The sequence below is a fragment of the Hydra viridissima genome, unplaced genomic scaffold (assembly GCF_058129835.1).
Source record: "Hydra viridissima isolate aposymbiotic clone 2 unplaced genomic scaffold, HvirCarnegie_v1 scaffold_8, whole genome shotgun sequence".
NCBI lineage: Eukaryota > Metazoa > Cnidaria > Hydrozoa > Anthoathecata > Hydridae > Hydra > Hydra viridissima.
The window spans coordinates 10,104,935-10,112,494 of NW_028324307.1; the positions used below are offsets into that span (position 1 = coordinate 10,104,935).

At 27.6% G+C, this 7,560-nt stretch overlaps 1 protein-coding gene and 1 long non-coding RNA gene across 7 annotated transcripts in view; one reads left to right on the forward strand and one right to left on the reverse strand.

Moving 5' to 3' along the window:
• Positions 1–7,560, forward strand: part of LOC149884966 (uncharacterized) — a 748,071-nt gene that overhangs the window by 247,810 nt on the left and 492,701 nt on the right. The gene's annotated exons all lie outside the window — the stretch shown is intronic.
• Positions 1,904–4,594, reverse strand: LOC149884990 (uncharacterized). 6 transcript variants are annotated; one of them, XR_016455216.1, is made up of 4 exons: positions 4,415–4,593; positions 4,013–4,249; positions 3,367–3,721; positions 1,904–3,260 (listed from the first exon to the last, which is right to left on the reverse strand). It is a non-coding gene; the product is annotated as an uncharacterized LOC149884990 (long non-coding RNA). The 6 variants fall into 6 exon arrangements; XR_016455218.1 differs by having other exon boundaries at positions 1,905–3,260; positions 3,616–3,721; positions 4,415–4,590; XR_016455217.1 differs by having other exon boundaries at positions 3,367–4,134; positions 4,415–4,594.

The window sequence follows — 7,560 nt, forward strand, 5'->3', positions numbered from 1 at the left end:
GTTTCCATTTATAAGATCAATTAAAATTTTAAACTTTTTGAGCTTTCGAATGGTGAAATTATTTCGAATGGTGAAATTATTTCGAATACCGAAATAGCGGTATTCGACTTTTTTAATACCGGTATTTCGGCAACTCGCGAGGTTAGAATTATTTTCTTCTATCTCCTATTTTAAAAGTTGGGAGAGAATGAGTTATTAATTTTAGTAAGTAATGATTACTTTTAAAATACGCTATATTTTAGAAAATTTTTTCTAAATAATTTGTTTAAACATAAATTACGTAAAGTATAAGTTACTATTTCTTTAAAAATTAAAGCTAAAATTTTAAATAGTTTTTACTTTTAATAAAAAAATCAAAAACTTTCTCCCAACGTTTAAACTTGGAGATAGAACAAAATAATTCTAACCTCGCGAACTATAAATTGTTCCAAATACCGGGATCCCGGTATTCCCAACCCTAACGTAGATGCAAAAATTATTGAGGCCCTTTTAACAACAATCTAACAAATTACCTATGATTCCCAAAAAATGAATAGTACTTTAATCCAATTATACAATTACTCTACCAAGAAAATTTACCTCACCAAGAAACTCTACCAAGAAAATTTAGTGTTACTAATATTTTCTTTTCATTTTTTGTCTTTACAATTTTACTTATCAATTTTTTTAACGACATCGAAGACTGCGCGAAAAATCTTAGTGTATTTAAGTAAATTAGTGTATTTATGTAAACTAGCAAAAAAGCAACCCGTAATACGGGTTATGGTCGGTCTGTTAATTTATAGTGGCTGTTTTCCACAATTTAAAGTTGCAAAACCTTAACTATTACCCTTTTAGAAAAACGCCTTCAAATTAAAAAATATGCGGAGGTAAAGTAATTTACTAATTATTTAACATTGAGTAATTTACAACTGAAATAGGTCATATCAGTGTAAGGCAGAACCAGTTTCCTCGACATTACTAAGCTCAAAACAATACGTTCTTAGTTATTGACACAAAATAATATTACTTCCTCATGCTTTAAATTGACGAAAAAGTAAAGCTAAATTCGTGTTATATTTTTAAAACGTGAACTTTAATTGATAAGATTAATATAAAGCGAACGTAAATTTTACATGAATTAATAATTCTTTGGCATCCCCTTGATACATGTTTCTTTAACACAGGAAATTGTTGTTAAATGCACACAACTTAATAAATTTATTCAAAATATCTGACCATTTGACTATTGCTATTTATGGCACTAATCTGACCATTTTTATATATGGCCTCTTTGTTTCAATAATTTTTAGTAAACGGTTATTTGCTACCATTTATTAAAAATTCCTTTTGTTACTCGAAATTTAACTCTCTTTAATAATTTGACACTAATAAAGGACCCCCCTTTCCCCGTTTTTGCCTTAATGGTGGTAAGGAGAATACATTTATCTTTATTAAAAGTTATCAAGTTTTTGATGAAGACCTTCTACCAGAATAATAAAATGTAAAACAATTATTTACATGTATAACAATTTTTTTCTTTTTAATATATATAAGAATTTTTTCTTTCCTCAAAAGTATTGCAAATGCAAACTAAGATAATTAATTAGTTTAAAACCTTACAAAATTTAAGTAACTCGATATTTGACAAATGCGCTAAACTACAACTATAACCCCCCCCCGTTTAAAAAGATCCCCAAAGTTACGTAAAACAAATAATTAGAAATAAAATAGAGAAGATTTTTAAAAATTGAACTAATTGCATATATTTATATCATTTTAACTGACAAAAATTTACAATAAAAGGTAATCAGGTTTTTTTTATAGATCGTATAAATGCGTCAATCGTAAATCTTAAAGAAAAAAAAAAGGCATTATAATACCATAACAAAAAAAAACAACCAAAAAACCAAAAAAAACCAAAAAAAAAAAAAAAAACAAACACCACATAAAAACTGAAAATCGATTTACCTATTTATAGTAACCTATTTTGACATGGCAGTTAATATAAATATTTATCAAAAATTTAACTATAAAATCTATTTCGAAGTACAAAAGGATTAACAATACTAATATATATATATATGTATATATAATAAAAAAAAATCAAATTAAGATATAAATTGCACTTTTAGCATGTTGTCTTGGCTTTAAGTAAATAAATAAAAGCAGTAAGTTTCAATAATGAAACTACCTATCATTCATTTTTAACAATAGACACCAACATGAAGGTGTTTATTGTTAAAAATGAATTTGAACACAAAACATCACAACAATAACACATAACAATAGAATATTTACACTCTTGATCCTAAAATCCAGTGAAGATAACAAACCAAATTAAAATATGAAAGGCAAAATTAGAAAACCAAATTAAAGTTAACTATATTTATTTTTTTACTAAACATATAAATACATAAAGTATATTTGTTTTTATATTCAATATTTGTTACTCAATTACTTCAAACTTAGGACATTAAAACACCCTAGATTTAAAGATCAAGGTTGCATACTCTCTCGTACACATTATGCTAAACATTAACAGACAATGTGTTTCCAGAATATTTAAAAAGGCCACACAACACAACCTAGCTCTAAAGCAGTAACACTGCCTGGCACTAAATGCTGCCAAGTCACACCTCTGCTATAAATACATCGCTTGGCTGGCAAGGTTATCAATCTTGCTCAACATAATGCCAAGTCACACCACTTTGAAAACATGGAAACATAATTTAAACATATATACAACTATAAACAAATATGGTTTTATATAACACAAATAAACATATTTTATAACAATAATAAATGACAGATATATTTATCAAAAACTGTGAAAAAATATATATATATTAAAATAATAAATAAATTTATACAAACAAAATGTGCTCACAACTTACAAACAGTAAATTTTCAAAATAAAAATCTTAAGACTATAAATTAAGAACATTAGAAAATGAAACATTATTTGTGTAACACTTTTCACCTACCACACCTTGAATGAGATGTTTATTAATTTTGAAAAACAAACTACTAAATGCTCTCATTCTTGAACATGCAACATATTGTTGACCATGAGAGAAACTTGGTTTTTTTGAGATATACCCCAACTCTATTAAATGTTTGACTTTTATCAATTGTCATTGAATAAGCCAATCTGACAGGAAACTCACGACATTTCAGAACAAAAGGTATGTGAAGGGAGACTGATAGCGATTATAGCAATTTATGCTGGAACATCATGATTCCAAAATATTTATAGCAAAATCATGTAGTAAACAGCGCTAATAACAAAAAACCAAATTGATATAAAACAAACAGTATATATAGCAAAATAATTTGTATAGGCTTTTAGTAAATGATTAAAAGCAGTGATTTTAACAAAATTACCTATTTAACAATTTTAATAACAGACACAAACATGAAGTTAAGCCAAATGTCTATTAACTCAAAAGATAACAAAAAAACATCAGAGCAACAACACACACCATAAGTTAATATATGTATATAATATAACTTAAGTAAGATAACATTCATATTTAACAAAACATAAGTAACAACATTACGCAAAATGTTATTAAAATACATTATGTATTTTTAGAATAATCTTTAAAAACAAAGGCTTGAAAATAGCAAGACCTAAAGCAGTAACAGTTTGACACTAAAAACTATCGTGTAACCCTCTGTTAAAAGTACATCACTTGGCTGTCAAAGTTGACAAATCTTGCTCTACACGTTAACAGCACTTTGAAAACATGGAAACAACATAATATAAACATATGTACCAACTATAAACACAATGCGTTTAAATATGTGTATAAGGTTAAATAAATATACCTCATATACATATTTAAACACATTTTTAAAACAATTATATAACACATATCAACACATACACAAACAATAAAAAAACACTTTACATTATTTTAAAAACACATTGATAAAACAGCTATAAGTGTGCAAATAAAAATTTTAAAAATGATGCCAGAAAATTCAAAAAGATACAAAATATATATTTACAAACAATACTCTTTACCTTCTTTTTTTTTTTTCATAAGAACTGTAATCCTCACAACAAAATTTAACCTTTACATACAATAACATGTGAAATGCCATGTCAGTGTTGGCACAAAATTTTAATTTATTTTTCTAAATTTTCTAAAAAAGAACAAAAATAATTAAAAGCATCACAGAAATTTCAAAGTAGTAATAACCATTTTATGGAAGTAGCATTAGTGTAACTTTAAATAATATCCATACCCCTATTTTCTTTCTAAAAATTAAAATAACAAAAATAAAAATGCTGAAAGAAAAGCTAAAACAAACAAAATACAAACGATTTAAAAGATTAAAATCCTTTCTACTTTTTCTGATAAAAATTTAAATCCTTTCTACTTTAGCTAATAAAAATGTATATATAACTATTTTATATACTTACTTCAATTATAATATGATCTTAACGATTATCATTTCTCTTAACATGATTCTTTATGTAATATATCTAAACTAATGATTAGATTTCAAAAGGAAAAAAGTTTCAACTCGCTGAAGAGATCTTTCTCCAATGGCCGCGTGCATTTAGAGAACGCGCTTTTTCAAAGCCTAGTAACTAATGACGAAACGACGTTAAACATTAAACGTTAAACGTTTCTGTGCTAATTATATTAAGATAATGGTGTATTTGGCTATAGCGTTACATGCAGCTGACAGTATCAAATTTCGTTCAGGTAAAATTGACCTCACAAATGAGCCACGCGGTCGCCCAGAATCATGTCAAAAATGACAAAGTAAAAGTCACCGTCTTGTCAGATCCATTATCGTTGAAGTTTGGTGTAAGCAAACTAACAATATTAACATATTTAACTCCACACGAACGGAATGAAAAACAAATACAAAAAAAGGTTATTTGACGTCACAAAGGTTTGTCACTTGTGGTGAGAAATGGATCTAATATGACAAAAACGTTCTGTACAGTGGTTTGACAAGGATATTTCACCAAATTACGCTCCAGAGCTCAATATTAATCAAAAGAAACTGATGGTATTTGGTGGTCTAGCGCAGGTATGATCCATTATAACTTCATGAAACCTGGCTCATTGATCACTGCAGAAACGTAATAAAACCAACTGGACAAAATGATGCTAAAACTTGAAGAAAAACAACCTCGACTAATCAACAGATTGACTTCTTTTTTTTTTGTATGATAATACTTTATCATGCAAAACTACTATTTACTGCACAAATGACTGTGGGAAACCTACAGGAAGTTGAATGAACATAAGAGTAGTCCATTCTTAAGAGTAGTCGATTCTTAAGAGTAGTCGATTCTTAAGAGTAGTCGATTGGGCGGTTGAGAAACAGATCTGATCATAGATGTCAAACTGCTGGCATTTTTTTGCCCTCAAGAAACTTTAAATTTCAGAAAAAAAATTATAAGGTAAGTATGGGTATTAAGGCCCACCTTTGTCGAATGCGCGGTAAAGAAATGCTGATTTTTTTTTTCTGCCAGTGATAAAACCAGATAACTCTAATATTTTAATGTCGAAAAAAAGTTTCACAATTTTTTTCCCTAACTTTGGATTAGTGGGCCTTATTACCCGCCGGGCCTTAATACCCATACTTACCTTAGTACATAAATAATTTACAACACGTTTTAATAGATTGTTGACATTATTTTTTCTCAAACTCTTAAACTGAGGAAACTTTTCTGTTTCACTCCAACAACGTTAAAACTAAAAACAAAAACAAGTTTTTTTTTTTAGAGTGCGGTTTGCACTTTCTTAAATATTAAAAAAAATTCACTTTATTATTTTAAGTTGCAGCTTAGTCGTCTTTAAATTCAAGTATAAGAAAATAAGAAAGTACAAGAAATAGTAAACTTCATCTCGTAGATTTGTATAAGTTTGTGAATAAAAAGATTATACAGACCACAAATACCTAAAATATTTCTAGTTTTTTTTATTTCTAGTTTGTGCAATTTGGAACTAGTTGTGTTCATTTTTATTTATGAACATCATAAAATTATATTTTGATTGCTTCTTCAAACTATTATTGTCGAATTTCAAGCCAAATTTTGACAAGTTAAAAAAAGAGATTCAACAATTCAAGTAGTAAATAAGTTGTCCTCTTTATATTTTTCTACAGTTGTGTTAAAAAGTATATATTATATTACAATTATATTGCCCTGGTCTCTTTAAGGTGGCTCACCCCCTCTAAATCTAACTTTTTATTTATAAAGGTTAAAAACTTGTTTTTTATTTTTTATATAAGGAAATTCTATTAAAACTTTAACTTCTTAAAAGAAAAATGAAATTTCCATTTTTTGATGCTGAGTCAGCATAATTTGTCTAAAATCTTACCTTAGCTAAAACAATGATATCTTGAGTAAAATTTGCACTGAATACACCATATTTTGCCAAATGGTAGCTAAATAGTTGCTCCAGGGCTGGAACTAAAATTTTTTTCAAATGTTAAAAAAAACTAAAATGGCAGCAATAAAGGTGCAGAAATTGATTTAGTGCCTGTGTCAGTCTAACAAACTACATTCAAACTAATTTATTTATGCTTAAAATGTTATAATTCTAGTCCCAGCCCTCATAAATAAGTTAATCAACATACTGTGAAAATTTGAAGATAAAAGCTTTAACCAAACTGAAGATATTAACGTTTTCGTAAGAAAAATATATTAAAATAAGAAAGTCTTAAAAAACACATTTTAAAAAAAAAAACATAAAAACAAAAAGTTTTTTTTATAAAAAGTTACTAAAAACTGCCACTAGCATAAGATTTCATATCATCATTCTCCTTGTCAATGTCTAAATAACCTTTGTTTATTGATCTTATATGTTTTCTTTGTGTTTTACTAACATCAGTCGATTTTCTTGACATATTTGATAGTCGGTTTTTATCTTTTTTGAAAGCTCCTTTTTCAAAATAAACACCTCCAGAAAACCCAAACATTTTAAAAATGCAACTTAAAGAAGAAAATCCATCATTGTAATTTAAAATAGAAGAATAAACAGATATTTCAAGAATTTTCCTTGCAGTAAAAGTAGTTTTAGGGCATTGCTGCCATATCAAACCATTAAATGACTCATTGCAGTTTTGTGTCATCCCATGTAAACACTTTCTTAGCATTTCAGGGTTTGATAATTCTTGAAAAATAGGTTTAATTTCCTCCATAATTGCTACAGGTAAATTTATTTTTTGTCTATAGCTTGTTTTACCCAGCAGCTTTCATACTCTGAGAACTGCTTTCTTTATAAACTTTATGTAGTTTATTGTTTGTAATATTATAACTGTGATTCGTAAGAGGTGGAGGCATATTCATTATAGCAGTAAAAGTAGACATAGCTTCTCTACCACGTCCAATTTCACGAAATGCCATAACAGCACGTAAATTTATTTCATATGGTTTTGAACTAGAAACACTTTGATTTACAGATGGTGATGAATAAAATGTACTTTCAAAGTCACAGTTTGAACATTGTATTATAATTCCAATAGAAAATCCCATACGTATAGATTCATTATGAAAAAAAGTTGGCTTGCTATTACACTCACTGCATGTGGAATACTGTTCAA